This window comes from Lathamus discolor, chromosome 5 (assembly GCF_037157495.1).
Source record: "Lathamus discolor isolate bLatDis1 chromosome 5, bLatDis1.hap1, whole genome shotgun sequence".
NCBI lineage: Eukaryota > Metazoa > Chordata > Aves > Psittaciformes > Psittacidae > Lathamus > Lathamus discolor.
The window spans coordinates 18,506,839-18,525,844 of NC_088888.1; the positions used below are offsets into that span (position 1 = coordinate 18,506,839).

Here is a 19,006-nt window from a genome sequence, read left to right on the forward strand (position 1 = left end):
CCTTTGTAAATAGGTCCCCAGGTGCATCTGAAATGGCTATAACAGAATTCAGTGTCGTCAAGGCTCCAGCTGGATGTGTAGGGCTGTATTACTATGCAGCTTCAGAGATGATTTACTGCCCGACTGACAACTTGCAATATAAACATTAGTCCAAGCATGATCTTGTCCCAAAACCCCGCCTGCACAGGGAGCCAGGAGTCTTCCTGCCACGCGCCATAAATCGTTTATGGTTTGCTCGTGCTCGTACATTTGAAAACCAGCTGTGTACTGGGGATTAGCAGTTTGCAGAAGGCCCGTGCGGGGCTAAATTAGGGTCTCCTGCCCTGGTGGTGAATGCCGGTGTCAGAATAGCGGGAGTGCCTCTCTGCAGTGGGAGGAGGCAATTTACTCTAGGAATGGGGGGTGGATGCAGGGTATCTGTGAAGGTACAGCAGCCAGGGGAGGGCATTGGATTGCACTGCTCAGATGCCTGGCTGATAGTTGCCCAGCACGGTGAAAGATTGAACAGTTAATTGTTGACTGTGTGTCTTTTAAATTTTATTTATGCATTTATTATTTCTATATATTTTGTATGCATAATATATGTACACACAAAATACAAGTGGACTATTTCTGTCTTCTAGAAGCTGAAGGAGTTTTGGGGTCTTTCTTTTACATTGTGACGAGTGGTTTCCTTTTTAATAGCCCAAGGTAACAGAATCAAATTATATGTAAGGCCGTCTGGGGCTTCAGAACTAATTTCAGCTTTTATAAAAAGTTTTACTGTTTCACTTGAATTTATTACAGCTTTGCAACTTCAGCTCCCAAAGTAAGACTATTTTTGGGCTGGGTGTGATAATTTAAATCACCTCCTGGAGCTTCTAATGACTAACTTGTGTTTATAGTGAAACCTCCCATTTATCCAAACCCTGGAAGCACAATGTATTTGATAACTCTTAAATGTATGATACTTTTACATTGATGCCTAGTACATCAAAGCCTAAAGTCAGTTGGGACCTTCAGGTCTTTCTGTAATGACGATAATATGCAGATTTTGCTGTGCAAATGAGACTAGACAGTACAGTTCAGATACCTCCTATATGCTGGCTGAAGGACTATGTGCTAAGTAAAGCAGATAGAAGCAGATCATTTTTAACTGGGTTGGTGTTGCCATCAACAAATTCTTTCTCGAGTGGGTTGGGTAAGAATCTGGGTGGAATGTGTCATCAAGGTGCCGTCTCCTAGATGCACCAGCTGAACATAAGTGCTTCCAGACTGTACCATGAGCCAGTGGGCTCTGGGTAGAGCAGGAGACTTGTTTCCAAAATGACACAGTTGGAAGTTCTTAATATTTTATTGAAGCTGCTGCACAAGTATTCCTCTGAAATAAGACCATTTTCTTGGAGCTTCCTTTTCTCCTCCCTGTCGTAGGTTTGGGGAGAGTAGCTGGAAGGGCTCATCCTAGGCTTGTTTGAGCCTAGGATTTGCCTCCATTTTTCTTAATCTTTTTGGTGAAAGGCTGTACAGTCTGTTTGGTTCTGTGCTTTGCTGAGATGGAGGCCAGATAGCACCACATATGTTTGTGGCTGTTTATGTGGGCATTTGAGATTTCAAAGGCACTTGTTAATGGGTTGTAGGTCATTTCATGTCAGATTGGCTAAGTTTCCATCAGGCTCTTTCCTTGTTGCGGCAATGCATATGGACTGTGTATGCTTGGGGATCCCTATTACCTATCTCAGATGGAGAGGGCTTTCCTCCCGTTTCCTGCCTCCTCTGTTGCCACAAGAAAAAAATAATCACCTGATTCTGGTGAGCTGTAACCTCCAGATGGAATGAGATGTTTTGCTGTTACCTATATAGACTTTCCAGATATATACAGAAGTTAGAGAGGGGCGTGGGTATGTGATTGTATTTCGAGCTTTCCCTCCTCCTTGTTTTTGATGCTGCTGTTGAAATTCCCCTTTCCCTTTTTCTGGGAACTAGTGTGAAGGAATTGCTGTCACCCAGAGAAGAATCTGCTTTCCTGAAGGCTTTAGCTCTCCAGGTTGAGAGTTTGCCTGACTTCTACTGGCAGTAGTTTGTGAGTTTGCATTACTCAGATCTTCTGGGGTAGGTCTGAAGGGAACAATTTGGGTCAGTGGAAATCTCAACTCAGAGGTGCTGGGATAGAGAAGGGAAGGAAAGAATAGAGTTAGTAATACAGTTAACTTTTCCCCCCTCACCCCCCTCCTTTTTTTCTCCGTTTCCTCACCTGCCCAGCTGTGTAGTAGGTTAGCAGTACGTGTCTGTTCTTATTCTTATGAAAGTAGACTTTGTTCTCTGAAGACTGCTAATCATGCCCCATGGGGGTGTAATCAGTTATAAGGTATTTAATACAGTGCAGGCGGGAACAGGCCGCCTGGCCGGGCTGGCAGATTGCAACACTACAATTATAAAGGGCCCCTTTCCCCCACTCACCCGCCCACCGGTGGCAGGATGCGGGTTGTACCTTGAAACAGTATAAAGCCTATGAAAAATAAAGATGTAGTGGGGGAGGGGAGAGCAGAGGCTGAAGAGGCAGCTCCTGTTCTGGGAAACAGGCAGACCTACGTTCTGTGAGAGCTGCAGTCATTTCGGGTTGCACTGTTGAGACTTGTGGATGTTTGGGGTTTGAGTCCTGTCACCATCAAAGTGGATTACACAGAGATGGCCCTTGGCAGCCTGTAGAGCAGCAGGGCTTCCGTCCTCCCTGAAATGGGTTTTCTTGTGGTGGCTGGGGTTGGAGAGGTATGGAGTGGTTAGAAGTGGAGGAGCCCTTTCTCCTGCATGCGATGATTTAGACACCTAATCTGTTTGGTGCTTTTGTAAATCCTGCCAGGCTTCTATTTATATCTTTGGATATAAATCTATTGGTAAATCTGGCCTTTCATGCTGCTTTCTTCTAAGTACTGGAATAGCTTAACCTTACTGCCTTAGAAGGGAGTAGGTAGCTTGAGGCCTTGCATTTTAATGGGTTTGGGAAACTTTACTGGACCTCATCTGGTCTGTTCTTGTTGCCTAATACCAGACCATTCCCCTTGGTGAGGGCCATGAAATACACATATGGGGTGTGGGGAAGCTGGGTCATAGCCTTATAAACTATCCCTGCTCCAGCACCCTGCTGGATGCATTGGCATGTTTCTGGATCTTGTGGCTACACTAACCTTTCCTCTTCCAAGTTCTCCAGAGATTACAGTGTTTCAGCCCTTCATTGGTGCTCTTTGAATTTGCTGCCACTGTTTCGTGCAGTGATAGCATAGGTCTCCCACTGTGTGTGTTCTCTTTGCTTCTTGGAAAGTAGAAGAGAATATGTGTTCTACTATACCCATTTGTGTTAAACTGTTCCTGTCATTTTTGCCTCATGAAATCCTGCTCCTTTATGACATCCAGAAGTTCAGAACCTGCTCTGTGAAGCACAACAGATAGAAGCTCTTTTTTTTGGCAGCCTTTTGAATATTGGTGTAGATTCAAGTGGAATATATTCTTGCTACAGCACTTGTGAACCATTGGCTTTCCTGCTTGGTGCTGAAAGAACACTGGCTATTAAGTCTCACAGTTGGCCTTTAACACCGGGCAATGAGCTTTTGGGAGTGGGTTGATATTTAGTTGTATTACACAAAGTGTCTGCAGATACAGAACATGGAGGGTTCACAATACAGCATTCCTTTGGAGGTCATGTTAGAACAGTGGGGTTCTGAGATGAGAGGTTACCTGATGTCTGGGGGTTTTGTACATCGAGTCTCTATTCTTTTGGTCACATAAGAGACCAGGTATAAGTGCTGTAAGGGGAGAATAATGTACAACAAAGATCAGATCTGTGTCTGTGCACAGTGGGGACAGTGTTTACAAAAGGATTTTTGGGTAATAAGGAAGTGTCTGAATCTCAGAGAAGCTGCTTGACTTAAGGTAGAGTGGTTTTCTGGGGATGGAAAAAGACCGAGATCCTTCTAAGCATCCCTAATGCCTGAAGTCCACTTCTTACTCTGTTCTGCTCCCTCAGCTCAACAAGTCTCAGTGTTATCTTTGCTCCTTGTCTTATAGGAAGAGTCAGGGAAATTCTCTTCCCAGGCTACTGTCAGAGCTGTTCCTGTCCTGGACTGTGGACAGGAACTTGGTGGCAGCTCTCCTCCTGCCCATGACTTACATGCCCAGTTGAGAACTCTCCTGCCTTGTTCTGTTTCTCTTTCCCCATGGATCAAGAAGTTGTCTGGCGAAATCAAGGAGTCTCCCACACATGAATTTGAGGCTGAAGCTGTGTTGGGGTCCTGGCAGTGGCAGGGCTATCATGTGTGGAGAGCATGGCGGGTGTCAGTGTGTTGGGTGTGTGGGCTTGCTGCTTGTTTTCCTTCCCTGCCTGGTGAGGAATGCAATGTGTTTGCCTTCCTTGGCCTGTGGTTGCAGCCACATTCCTGCACTGGGAGTCAGCAGAGCGGCGGGCGGCGTGCTGTTCATGCCCTCTAGCTACATGCTTTCAGCTCCACATCAAAGGTGTGTTTAGTGTGTAGCTTGTGCCATTCTTGGCCACACCTGATGGCCTGCAGGCATGCAGGGGGCGGGGTCTGGCTGTGTTTGCAGATGGCATTCAGGGTTCAGGCTTATTGCTTGTGGAAAGGCTGGAGCTGAGTCCATGCTAAACAACCCCAGGAATGCAGCGGGAGAGCTAAGCGGCACAGTCACTCCAGGGGCATGTCCTAGCAGCAGTGTTTCCTTTATAGCTGCAGCAAAATAAGTCATGCCTGTTTCTCCAAAGGAACTGGCTGTTTGCTTGGGTGTGTTGTAGGGTTTAATTTACACCGATAAGGCCAATTAAGGTTGGCTCATCCCCCCTGCAGCCTCTGTGCTCTTGGCAATCAGTAGATGATTGAGTGGCTCATGCCATCAAGGTCTGCTCAGTACAAACTGTGCATGAGATGTCTGCTTGGAGATGGAATGGCTCTGGGATTTAACCTGGCCAGAAGTGCTTCCCCCAGTTGGTGCATAAATGTTCTTACATGTATATGCTGCAGCTGAATTGCTCCAGTATCTTCTGGAAAAGCTTCATTTTCTGGCTGGCACCTCAAGAGATGAAGATGGGAAGCTTGGTGAAGGATGGCAGATCAGGATGCAGATGCGTTATTTTGGGATCCTTGACATGATGTCTGCGAGAAAGTGTCAGTAGTTTCCTATGCCCCTGTCATGCAAGCCATCCTTGTCCTCTTTATGTATGCCTGACAGAGGGAAACATGATCACTTTTGGCAGTGTCAGTATGGGCAGACCACAGGCAAGGCTTGTGGAATGAACAGTAGAGCATGTTCTATGTGCTGAGTAAGTCATGGGCTGTTCACTTCATGACCCAATTTGCTTTGATCTTTGGGACTTGTAGTTTCCCTTCTGGCAGTTTTTAGTAGCCCGAAATTCTGTGAGCTGCCAGTCATTTCCATATTAAAGTTAGTCTTTTGCAGAAGACCTCCCTACTGCCATCCTTAGACAGTAGCAGGCATGAAAGAATTGGTGTTCAGAAGTGCTCTGGCTTTATAGCACAGTTTTTGCTTCTAAGCTGTTGCCGCAGTCTCTGGGTCAGTTGCTGCAGAGCTCCTTTTACCAGACTGGTTCATGCCACCCTCTGTCTTGCAGGATATACATCATTACTTTTCAAAGCAGAATCTCAGTGGTAGGTGATTAGGGCAATATAACTTGTTGCAAAAGATTCTTACCATTGTGAAGTGGTTGGAAATTATTCACATTGGATTCTCTTCTGTCTTGATTACATGTAAACTCTGCATTTTATTTCAAACTAGTTGCCATTTTCTCCATACCTGACTTGTAGGGCTTGGGTGTTGACAAGAAAGTGTGTTTCCTCAATCTTCATTTGCCTTCCTCTGTTCTGCAGTGCCACACTGGACAGTATACCCTGTGGTAGTATGAAGTGTAGCAGAATGCAAGAAAGTCTAAAAATGGGTTATGTGGAATATTACGATTGAACATTTAAGTGCGTATAACAATTGGGCATTTCAGCTTTGTCATGCAATATAGGAGTACTTGTTCAGGATTAAATACTGCTTCTGGTGTCCCTTTCTAATTGCCAGGAAAGGGAGTAAGGGAGCTGGAATGAAATGGATATGTCATTAGCTAAGGAGGAAGGAGGGCTGATTCTTGGCCTTTTATTTCCTGTCAGTGAGTTTTAATATATTGCAGAGAGAAAGTGACTAGTTTCCTGGTTTGACTGCCGTGCTGGCCTCCAGGAATCCAGATCTGGGTGTTTCTGTGTCCAACCCCTGACGCCTCTGCCCCGGAGATGTGCTCCTCCGGCTAGAGCAGTAACCCTCACGAAGTAGCTCGATCTCCCCCTGGTGGGACCCGGAGCAGAAAGCAGGGCTTCGGCTGGACAGTAAAACTGGAACTGGTCTGATACTGGGGCATCTTGAGCCGGCAGCAGATGTGGTGTTTCTCCAGTTGAGACATTCCTTAGTCCAGAGTCACACACTCTGTAGAGCTGAGCTCATGCAGCTGCATGAAGCTGAAGGCATAGTGAACAGCTTGCTGAACAAACACCTTATCTTTGCAACATCTGCCTGCTACATACTGGCATTCGTCCATGGTCTTTGCCCTTAGATGAGTGGTGAGCTGATAGGTCTTTGAGAGGTTTAGTCTGACACTTGACCATAAAAAAAGTAGCTGAACACAACAGCTTGCTTTCTTTAGGATACCTGGGGCTGATTATTCTCTGCCCTCAGTCAGAGCCCCTTTGAGGATAGGTGACTTCACTTGCAGCTCGGGTATCTCATTCCCAGCTTGCTCTCTCAGGACCTGCACAGGGCTTACTTACAAGGGTTTCTACAGGGAGAAGCCCCATGGAGGTAAAGAGCTTGTCTTTGCTGCTGAAAAAGGAGATGTTTTTCCTTAACCTCAGAATAATTAATAGGCTTATGCTATCCCAAAGGATAATGGTGGTAAAGACCAAGCATTTCAGTTTTACAAGAGCATTGCTGGACAGGGAATGCAGTGCTAGTCTGGACAAGCTGACCTTGTGGTACAACTGAAGTGCTGGGCCCTCACTGCAATTTCCCCTTGAGACAATTTATGCTCATGATTAGCTCCAGCTGAAGAACAGCACTGGTGACAGATGTCGAAGGAGATAGCTGATGAGAGCACTGACTGCTGCAAGAAGGGGTTGTGTTTGAGAGAAGAGCTGAAGCAACCCTGCTTGGTCCTAGGTGGGCCATCTGTGGTTATCTCCTTCCAAGGGAGGAAGGTGAACCTAGGATGTATAATACAGCATATGGGAGAGACAAGCAGTGCAGCCTGTGTCTGCTGATGACAGGCAGCCTCCTCATGTACAGCCTGTAGGGCATGGGCTGGAGGTGTATGTCCCCTCTGCTGTGGTTAGGATCCTGCTGCTAAAAAATCTGACTGGAGCCCAAGTGAATGGGGAGAGAAGAGCCATAGCCAGTTGCGTGTTTTATACAGGTCACCAATGAAAGGTGGGTGGGTGGGTGGATCTGTTTGTTTTTCCTAAGCTGGATTAAACCATGTTGTATTCCTGTGACTGAATTCTCAGAATAAAATCAGCAGTTCAGTGGTGCTGAAGACTAAGAGAATCATTAAAGAAAATCTTTAGCACGACCACCACACCCCCCCACAACAAACCAACAAAACCTGAATGAGGCAAACTGAGGCAGTTTAACTACAGGGCCCCACCACAAAAAAGAGAGAAGTTGTTCCAGGGTGACATTCTGTTTCAGGAGCCATGCTGCTCTGTTGTTTACAGAGTTGAGACAAGTTTGGTGCCTGTTCGTGCCCTTGGCTCAGGCTCAGAGTGTGCTAGGCCCAAAGCATGTTTCTGAAAGCTGTCTCCTTTCTTTGTTCTGCCTCTGTGGCCTGTTGAGACGACTCCTGCCAGTGTGTGTGTGTGTGTGTGTGTGTGTGTGTGTGTGTGTGTGTGTGTGTGCTTTACCAGTCCACGTCATGCCTGGGTGCAGAGGCTCAGTGGGAGCTGATGGGGAATACTCGATGTGGTCTCCAGGGTAGGTAGTGGCTGTCACTTCGGTTAAGTGGGAGGCATCTGTGCCTGGTAAGAATCCTTCTTTGCAAAGGAGTCAGTAAAAACATCATTCATAACCTTTGGGTAGGGAAAGTGTCAGGATATAATAAGCTTTGGGAAAAAAGCTGTGAACCCCTTTCTCTTTTCTCCCTTTGGTTGGTTAGGTGTATTCCTCTAATACCACTCTTTCTCTCAGTGCTATGCTGCTTTTCCCTGCCAGTTTATTATGAGCTATTGCTCATTGTAGGTGAAGTGAACATCAGGCAGCTTGGTTGAAGACTGACCCTCACGCAGTGCTGGAGCCTGTAATTTTACTAAATTATACTGACTGCTGTCTGTATGCAGTGCTGTGGAGATCATAAAATATTTCTGCACTAGTTCTTCATTGATGAATAGCACTGAAGATGTCTCAAGTTTCCATGGCAATGCTTCTGAATGTGCTTCTGTCACCAAAGAAAGAGGGACTTTCAGTTGATTAAGATTTGAGGGTTTTGTCTGAAAAAGGGAATAGGGGTGAGACTGCATGTTAGTTGTTTGTCTGCCTTAGGGTAGTGCCTCTAACTGATACATAATCTGGAAAAAGAGGAAGCTGACATTTGGCTAATGGCAGAGATGGACTGTGTCGTGCAAACTACAGCTGGACTCCTGGACATGCTTAACTGTTCAGCTACAGATGCAGCTGCACAATCACCCAACAGTTAAGCCTGTACCATTCTCTGCCTCTCACATCTGACCATCTGCTAGGGAAAAACTAATTAAACCAAAACAATTCTTGCTGGGATTAAACCCCAGCCGCAGAGAAAATTGAGTATAGTACAAATATTGTTCTCCTACTACTGGATCAGGGTTGCTGTTTTATTTGTAACAAAGAATTGCAGGCTATTCAACTCAATTGCTGTCAGGTAGGTGTTTAGCTCATGCACACTTTCCTTCTCTTTTCTGTTCCCGCTCACTCTTGGTTTAGGTGCAAGAAATAGGGCTGTCTTGCTGAATTTTCGTGCAGTTCCTTTCTTGAGACAGCGGAGGCTGTTTGTCTTTAACATGGAATTTCATGCAATAACAGTTCACAAAGCTTATTTTTTTTTTTCTGCTAGTGCCTCAGTTTCTTTACTTACAGAATATGAATTGTTCCTGCCTTTCTTACTGCATGCGTTTATGGTGAACATGAATTCTAGAGTTGGTGTGGGACCACATAACCTTATAATTGCTAGAAGCTACCAGCATGAATCTGAGACTCAAGACCAGTTTATTGTGAAAACATGCCTGCAGCTTTTTGAGAGTTGAAATTTACATCTCGTAAAACAGAAAATGTGTAAGTGTGGTTCCCTTAGCAACTGAACTGTTGTGTGTACCTACAGTCCATGTTGCCATGAGGTCAGGGCTTCAAAATAGCTCTTTCAAAATAATAAATTAAACAGACTTAACAACTCTGGTTGATTTCATAGTTGCTACTGGTACTTAGCAGAAGTGACAGCTCACTGTGTTGTTCAGAGCTGTGGCAAAATTTAGTTTCTGAAGGCCACTGGGATTTAGCTCTCTGCAAGAGGCTCTCACAGGATTCTTGCTATTTTCTTTGCCTGCTGAACATGGAAAACTTGTACTGAAGAGGGAGTTAATTCTGTATATGGTAGCTCAAAGATGGCAGTAGAAGGTGGCAGTGAGGAGGGGCTGATGGTTGTGTTGGTGGGGTGGATGTGAGGAGGTTGCAGTGAGCTTGAAGAGTACTAAGAGAATGGAGATAAATTAAGCCTTGATAGTCAGGAGGAGCATTTCAGGTGTGTTTTGAGAGAGGAACATGAAAAAAAGCCCAGTAATTTTGGAATTGCTGGAATTCAGTTTTGACAGATATGTTTCAAAGGGAAATGGTGTGGGAACTGAGGAGGTGAGAGGTGATTTTAGAGTGTGAATTTGTAGCATGTTAAGTCTGTGACCTCAGACTTGTTTTGTGTATGTGCTTAACCTGCAGTCAGCAAGAAAATTTCATGTTTTGGTGGAAGAGGGGCAGTAGTAAGACCATGCCTGGGGGCAGTTAGAGAACATGCTCGAACTCCACACTCCGGTTGTCTCAGATAAGCTGTTGGTGAGCCATACCCTTAGGAATGAGCAAGTGGGAAACATTGCCTTCCAGTGCCTGAACTGCTCCAGGTATGCTGGACATCAGCAAGCAAAAGCTGTGTGGGTGTATGGAAAGCAGGATACGTTGCAAGGATCTGTGATCACCCTTCCCTTTTTGCTTGGGGAGAGTGGAGAAAATGTTATGCTGGATGATGTTTAGTTGGCACAAGATTCAAATGTCAATACCTTTAATACCTTAATATACATTGTGTAGTGTGGTTAGCTTACACTGATTCTGAGAGAGATGTCATACTCGGTGTTCTAGAAGGAAAAAACTAAACAAACACAAAACCCAGCAAAACCCTTTTTGGAAGCAGGAAAGGGAAGAAAAGGGTTAACTTCAATATTGGTAAGAATTTTGCCATTGCAGGGAAGTTGATTTAACTTAATCAGATTAGAAACAGCTGTGATTATATTAGTGCAGCATTCTTGTGTAGGCATCCTTAATTTAGTTTGTGTCTTGTATCTATCTATTTAACTTAAGTTGATTCAATGTAAAGTGCTCTTAAACTGAATTAAGAACATTTACCCAGGAGCATTATACTGCTTTACATTATTTTCTAAGTAAATTTAATTTAGTACCATGTATATGTAGACAAGACCTTGGGGAAAAATCTGATCCTTTTTATTACTTGCTGAACAGCATGTCATGTTTGGCTGCAGCCATGTGATCGTGGAATGAAAGAGCCTGTTGTGGTACGTGTTGGTGGAGGATGGGTGAACTGATCATTGCAAGCCTTTGTACAGCTTGGTCCTTCATAGCCATAGTGTTTGATTAAAGTAGATTGCTCCTCCTTCTAAATTAGGCTTTTTCTTGTCAGGAACAGATGGGAGACTCCTGAAATGTTATTTTAAAGTTCCTCCTCAGCCTGCCAGTAAAAGAGCCTTCAGACCTGGTTAGCACGCTGTATATGCAGCAAAAGCAGCATCTCAAAACTTTCACAAATATTTAGTGTTTCAAAAGGTTCAGCTGGCTCAGCAGAGTTGAGCTGCACTTTTCTGCAGGTAGGTAGAGCTTTAAAGAAATTTCACCATATTTTGTGGCTGTTGCCCAGTCACTGTCTCCCCCCAGTATGTGTTTCAGTATGCATAGTGACTTACATACTAGGCCAAGGAAGAAGTTACTAGAAGTACTGCAGATGTTGCTTCTCTTGTTGAAAAGGATAAATCTCTAGTCAATACATCTTGTGTTTTCCTCTTGCTGATGAAGGCTCTGGGAACAAAACTGGCATGTGAATTACTCCCCAAGTGTGGTCGTACTGATAGCTTTTCAGAATAAAGCTGGCTGCTGTAAACAGCCATTTCACTTACTGAAATTTGCTTTTGCCAGCACCTGCAAGCATCAGGGCTGAACTTAATTCCTCTTCAACATTGCAGATGCACTGTAGGCTGGGTCACTGCAACAACTTGTCCATCTGTCTTCTGTAAATAGTGTAAATAATGCGCTCTGCTCCATTGTCCGGCTGTGTAGATACTACATAGTGTGTTAGCCATCTGCACGTTGCTGTGACTCAGACGGGGTGTTTTGGAGAGTGTATTGAGGCAAGTACATAGGTTACAGCAGTGAAGCATTCTCTACCACTGCTATATTCTCTGCTAACAGGGATGGCTCAGTGACATTCAGTCCCTGGCACTGAGGAGCTGGAGAATGCAGTTTTCCGGGACTGCTGAAACGAGAGGGCTGCTGATATTAGTTGCTAGGGTTGTATGAGACTTAGGGAATACTTATATGGTTATGAGTCCACTTCTCAGTGGTCAAAGAATTTAAGCTGTTTCTGCCTTGTCCTTATTAAATGCGGTCTGATTTTATGCTCTAGGAAGGTAATGTATGTTTTCCACCCCCCCTTTTTTTCCCCTTCTACACAGCCCAAGAGCTGACAGAGGTCTGGGGATCGCTACGTATTGATTTTCCATAGAAGTTTCCCTCCTTCACTTCTCTTAAAATGTTTGCTTGTTGTAACTGTTCCCTAGCTTATGTTTTGAGCCAAGTTTAAGGCTATGACTCCCAAATTTCCTTCATGTTACCTACCAGCTTTTTGCCAGATACATGTTGTTAGAGTATCAAGAATTTATTTTTCTAGCAGGGCCCAGACAGTTATTTTCAGGAACTGTTTAAAATTCTCTGAATCTCCATGAGTTGTTTTCTAATGGCCTGGCATACATCTCTTTCAATATCTGAGGAACATACTTCAAAAGTCTTCCCATGGAAGATCTTACAAAAACACAGGTAGGAAGGCAGAGTGGGGAAGGACAGGAAACACATGGTGCAAAGATGAAGAGGCTCTGGAAGTTTGTAGCCTAAGCCATTTTGTGGGAGTTGAAAGGATCACTGAACAAACTAAACAGGCTTCCAGTGTGTCAGTGTTTCTGGATGAGGAGTTGTCATTAGCCCGCAGTGTATCTGTCGTTTCTAAAGGTAACTTGGCAAATGACCTTCTGCTGCTAGTTCTTATGCAGTTACAGATGTAGCCATTAAAGGTGGTTCTATGCTTTACAAGCATTAGAAAGCTAGCACTCATTTCCTGGTCGAAATCTCCCCTGGATATTTTTATTCTCCATTAACATTCCTTCTGGGGATTGGATTTGGGTCCTTTGCTTCCTGCCCTGTTCCTGTTCAGATGTCAATCAGCTGTTGCCTTCTATTCCAGTTACATGTTAGCAATGTTAGTGTTTCTTGGGCAGTGCTGCTCTGTCCTGGCTTTTATAAAAGGACTAGAGATGCTAAGCTACTGTTAACACAGCGAAGAGTGTAGATAATAAAATGGGTACTAAAGGATATGGAGTGCAACTGAATTAGGGAGATGGGATCTTTGTATTGTAGGAGGAGGGAGTGGGACTGTAAGCAAAGTACAATTCTGATTACTTCTGAGAGATTTCTGCAGGGTGCAGTAGGTATGAAAGGCACGGGATATGTCCAGTGGTAATTATATTCAACAAGAACTATGTAAGACTGTAGAGTCTAGGGGTTTAACTTTCTTTGGAAATATGTTAGGTGTTAAGTAGGGCTTGTTACATGGACTGTTCAGCAGCTAGCCTGATCCCTTTTTCTTGATAGCTCTTGGAATTGTTCCCATGCAGGGAACAGAGGTTTCTGTCTAATAGTCAAGGTTAATTGGTATAGAAAAGCAGGAATGAGCAATAATCCTCCTGAAACTCAGTTTTAATCCGAGTCACTGTAATGCTGTTAGTCAGATCTGAATCGTGAGCGTTAATGTACAAGCAGAAGTGAGATGTGTCTGCACTAGAAGCTGTCATCCTTTTATCTTGAGCTTCAAAGTAGCCAGCAACCGAATTGATCTGAACATACTTCTAATTGAGATGCCTTCTCTGAATGAAAATATGTCTCTCATTAAATGTTAAAGTGTCCTTTAATAACCTTGCAGTTCATTTCCATTGTACTTGGCACCAGCAGTCTACAGGCGCTGCCTTTAACTTCACGCAGCTTGTTTGTCTGTCCTGGACAAGACCTCTTGATGCATTTATTGCATCATCCATCTTGCTGATTAGGTTTGATCAGGTTTACAGCTTCTCACTTAGCCTGGCTTGAGACATATGGTGGCTGAGGTTGCCTCTGTTCACAAGCACAGAAAGGCAACTGGACAAGCTTCTCTTGCTTTTGCTTCACATGATGCTAGTGGAAAGATGTTGTTGCTCCCTAAAGCAGGATGTGCCAACGTCCTGTGTTGGGTATGAATTCAGAGTATAGGTTGGCCCACACAGAGTGAAAATTCTGGGTTAGCTGTGGTGATCAGATATGTGGCACAGGCCAGTAGCAGCATTTTATTTACATGTGGGTATTGCATTTGAAGTTTTTTGGAGTATGCTGATAGCCAGTGAATCTTTCTGTAGTGTTGCATTAGTAACAAATATAACTGTGATTGTGTTATGGAATGTATTTTATCTGTCGTACAAATTTACCTTTTGGAATAAAAAGCAAGATTAAAGAAATACTGCTTTTAAGAAGAAGAGGCTGGAAAGACGACTTAGTGCCTGAAATAAGAAACAGTCTCTGCAACATAGTCACCATTTACCTGTTAAGGGAGACTGCTGACCCTGAACACTGGTAAGCAGGCTGTTTTATAAGGTCAGAAAAGGCAAGGCAGGGGAAGATCATGATGAGGAAAACTCTGCAAGTCCTCTGCCTCTTTACAGGGAATGTTCAGCTGCTGTAACAGCAAGCAGGCAGAAACCTGGTTCGAAGTGTGCATCTTAGAACCAAAGCTAAGTATTAGCTACCTCAAGACTCAAGGGACTTGCCAAGTGTCAGGAAGACAGTAGTTGTCTACAGATGTTGCTTTTTCTTCTTTGGTGCTTTCTGTTTTTGTTCAAACGGTTTCTTTTTGGACCTTTTTTGTATGCTGTGGACCTCTTTCTTGTAAGTGCAGACAAAGTGATGCTAACGAGTTGTATTGGAATTTTGCATGCATGCCAAGTGGCTGTTAGTTCTGTGGGCCATGTGCAGAATAGTCTTAAGCAATTCTGTGCTAGATTGCATCTGTTCCTAGTGTGTGGTAAAGGTTTTGCTTTTCTTATGTCACATAGAGAGCATAGCTGCTCTCAAGTGAATTTTACGCTGAGGGATGCTTTCTGGTAAAAACAGCTAGCATCAGGTTTGGATACTTCTTGTGCAGGTGCACTCAGTGACTGCTGCTGCACTCCCTCACTGTGGAAAGGTTGTGTTTTGTATTTGTGAGGGGGTAGAGGAATCCACAGCTTTTTGCACTGACAAAGGAAATTGCTGGGTTTCCACTGCAGTCTTCTGACCCTTTGTGTATTCGTGCCTGTTTGCCTGGAAGATGTGACTATTGCTGATGCTGATCAGTGTGAGTCCAAGCCTTGCAGCCCTCGGTGAGCCATTCCAGTGAAGCTGTAACTGAGCTTAGAAATGGTAGTAGCTAGAAGAAAATAGAATTGGACCTACTTCAGATGGTAGCCTGCTAGGGAGAGGACTGTAAATGTTAAGGAACATTACTGATGAGAGATGGAAAAGGCAGATAAAAGGAACCAGGAGGTTAAGTTTCCTCTTGTATTACATTGCTAATTAGGATAGCTGAAGAGCTACTGCCTGCTGTAGCTCCAGGCTAAAGCTGAGTTTCTCCAGGGTATTCAAAATGTGGACTTGACTGTAAGCTCCTTCAGAGAGAGGCTTGTGAGTAGTGCGATGAGCAGCATTCGTGCTGCCTTCTATTTGTGGATATTACGTATATTCATTTCTGCTTTGGAGCACAAATTTGTTCTGAAGAGAGTGTCTGCTTCTCTCTGAACAGAGGCGTGGTGAATTGTGCCACCTTGGAATTATCTTTGTGGTAGCAAAGGTATTGTAAGCAAGGAGGGCTTTAACTGTGCTGTTCAGTGCAGGGAAGTCTGCAGAACAAAACTAAGTGATTGTGGCAGGGTGGTTGGATCTGAATGACAGAGGCTGGACTCCTCCTGGTGGTGTACAGGAATGCAGGTGGGGAAGCAGTGACTCCAGCCATCTAGGAAAAACAGCTGCCTTTCAGAGGAGGTTAGTTACTGGTCTGCACAGGCATCCTTAGTGGAGAGATTGTTAAAAGACCTTCCTTTTCTGGGACATGGTGAAGATGAGCTTATCTCACGGAAGGGTCCTGGCACTCGACAGTAGCCTGATGGTGCAGCAGTTTGCTGCCAGCTTCTGCCCTGGCACCTGGCTGTGGGTTGCTTGACGCATGCCTGGCAGTTTCCTTGTGTTGTGCTGATAGGTGACTGACACCAAGTTTCCTTTCTCATGTTTCAGGAGCTGTTGGCCAGATGCTGCTGGATGCTGACAGGGGAAAGCTGATTCAGAAACAAGTGACCAGAAATGTTTGGATACATCGTCACTTTGGATCTGTAAGTCTTTGTTTGAGGGAAAGTTGTCTGGAGGCACTGTAAGTATCTAAGTGTCTCTGGAAATTTTCAGATTATGATGGTAGGCTTTGAATCCCAGTATCTTTTCCAGGTAGGTGGGGATGAGATGGAGGGTAGCATAGTTGCTGGCTCTGGGGTAGGAAGCAGGACAGTCCTGTTTGGGCCTGAGGGATCTATGTGCTAAGAGACAGGGAGGCCCTTGGCATGTTCATTCTGAGCCCCACTGCAGCGGGAACATGTGTGGACCCATGGGTGCAGCTGTTCCTGGAAGCCTCTGCTTGTTTGCCAGCCCATGTTGCTGATGCTGAGCCAGCTCCTGCTGGGAGTTGATGGAAAAGCAGATTCAAACTGTGCTGGCCTGGTCCTTCCTGGAGGTCTGTGTTCTCCCTCTCTTTGCTTTCTTCCCCCGTTGTGCTGTTGTGAAGCTGTTTTTATTCCTGTGCTAGTCGAGACCCGACTATAGCATTGTAGTAAGGAAAAGGGCCAGACAGCTTGTTGGGGCAGGGCCAGCACTAGGGCACCTATTTAGTTTGTTTTGGCAGAGCTTGAGTTTGCGTGGTCCTGGTTGCTTGCCTGTTCTATTCAGCTTCAATCTGGTTTTCCCTCTGTGTGTACAACTGCTGCACACCCTGTGCTCTCCCAGGGCTTGGTGCCATTGACAAGGGAGAAAGCAGCACAGCAGCAGAAGCTCATCAGGGAAGAAAGGAAAGTTCCACTGCAGTCTCGCTCATGCTAGTGGCAGTGTGATGGCCACAGAGCTATGCTTTTACAGCTGGCTCCCAGATCAACCCAGTCCTCTTCTTGTAGTGATGGGTGCCTGTCATAGTTTAACCCCAGCCAGCAACTAAGCATGACACAGCTGCTCACTCGCTCCCCACTATACAAAACAAGTGATGCATAATGCAGTTGCTCACCACCCACTGACCAATGCCTAGCCAGTTCTGAGCAGTGGTCCTTAGCCAGCTTTCCCCTTAGTTTATATACTAAGCATGACATCATGGTATGGAATATCCCTTTGGCCAGTTGGGGTCAGCTGTCTTGGTTGGGTCCCCTCCCAACTTCTTGTGCCCCACAGCCTACTCAGTGTTGGGGTGGTGTGAGAAACTGAAAAGTCCCTGACCATGGAAAGTGGTACTTGGCAACAACTAAAATGTTGGTGTGTTATCAACGTTATTCTCATCCTAAATCCAAAATATAGCTACTAAGAAAAAAATTAACTCTGTCCCAGTCAAAACCAGGACAGTACCCTGGGCTTTAAAACAGAGAAGAATGTATTTTCTGAACTTGTGTTATATATCCGTGGTTGGCTGGACACTTATTTTAGAGAGGCTTGTTAGCAGCAAAGTAGAACATGGCACAATACTTGATGAAAGTCAGAGTAGCTTGCCTTCCTCTCTAGTGGAGGTGTGGGTTATCACAGCTGTAGGCACAAGGACAATGTTTTGGCTCAAACAAGAGCCTGATAATTGCCAGCTCATTTGTAGGTGAGAAACACTGACTTAAAAGAATGTGTGAGGTAACTGTTAGCATTACCAAACTTCTGTGCTGAAGGCTTCACAGTTAGCATCCTTGCACAGTTAGCAAGGAAGAAGTAGCTGGGAGGGTCCCATTTCATGGGAAGTTTGTTTGGTCCTTACTGGAACCAAGGTTTCCTTAAAGCTATTGCTTCATGAATTTTGGGTTTTGTGTGGTCCCAGTTGCCCAAGTGCCTTGGACATGTCCCTGCCAGGTGCTTTTCCAGCTCTTGCTAAGCTACGTGGCTCAACTACCCTAAGCTGATTTCATTTACTTTCAGAAGGTCTGATGCAGGTACCTGGAGTGACATGGTCATACAGTTGTTCTTGGTTATACATATTCCCTATTTCTAACATATTTATGGGGTGAGATTTCAAACCAGCTGCTTTCCTGTATGCTAAACTATTTGTTTCTCTTCTTCAGGGCATCTGAGTGAGTGTCCCTGCTTCATGAGGCTTTGAATTTGAGCCCAGGCTGGTAAGTGCTGAGGTCCTCATAGGCTAGAGATATGATTGTGATTTCAGCTTGGGATATCTCTGTGTGCATCTACTGTCCTTAGCCTGGAAGGAATTAACAGAAGAGTCCCCTAGATCTCCTATTTGATGGTGTTGACAAACCTGCTTCTGCTCAGAATTTCAGCATTCCTAACAAGTCAGACCCATCTGTTTTGCTTGGGGATGCAATAGAATGTGCATTCAGTATGCTGAATGTGATTTTTCTGAGGTATTAGAGATCTCTTCACCTACGTGAGTCTTTTTAGGAGATGGGACCTTGAGGGAATGACTTCTAGCATTCTGGTGGTGGAAGAATGTACATGTTAGTGCTAGGAAGTTGTTCATGACTCTGGAAAGGTGTGAGAATCTTCTGTGAGCTGTTTCTAGCAGAGTGGAGGCCAGCTTGCAAAGAGTAAGTGTAAAGCCTGCTGTGGCTTGGAGCCACTTTGTGCTTGGTGCAAACACCTCATATGTGACAGTCCTCCCAGAGGACTCAGTCTAAGTGTCAAGAAGATGCAGACAGGAAAGAGGGGTAAGAATTGGAGAGAATTCTTGGGGCCCCATTGAGACACTTAACATGTAAAACTCCACTGGCCAAACCGCAAAGCGAGTGAAATCTGCTAGGTCACTGGCCCAGTGGTATCCATTGACTGAACTGCCTTGAAGGTATGTGAATGGGAGTCAAACGGCCCTGCCTGTATAGAAGCAGGGAGAGGGTGATATGAGTTGATATGAGCGCTTTGAAGTGCTGCAGTCAAGTGAGGATTGCAGAAATGCTAAGCTTGATCAGTGTTAGGATCCAGCAAGTGAAAGGAGAATGAGAAGCAGGTGCTTACCTCAAATGTAGGGGAACTATGAACTATATGTTGTCACCAGGGAATATCTGGTACTGGGCTCTGCAAGGACTGCTTGGCAGCTCCAAGACTTCTTGTCTTGTATACAATGGGGTGGTTGAAATCCTGGCTACTTCGAGGTAAGTCTTCCTGCCCTCCACTG

General features: G+C 44.8%; 1 protein-coding gene across 2 annotated transcripts in view; it reads left to right on the top strand.

The window, feature by feature from the left end:
* The window catches only part of TJAP1 (tight junction associated protein 1), a 36,794-nt gene that overhangs the window by 6,663 nt on the left and 11,125 nt on the right, over positions 1-19,006 (top strand). For both annotated transcript variants that reach the window (XM_065679938.1, XM_065679940.1), the window contains exons 3-4: positions 15,889-15,983; positions 17,940-17,993. The gene's annotated coding sequence lies outside the window, so the exon portion shown is untranslated. The remainder of the gene's footprint in view (positions 1-15,888; positions 15,984-17,939; positions 17,994-19,006) is intronic.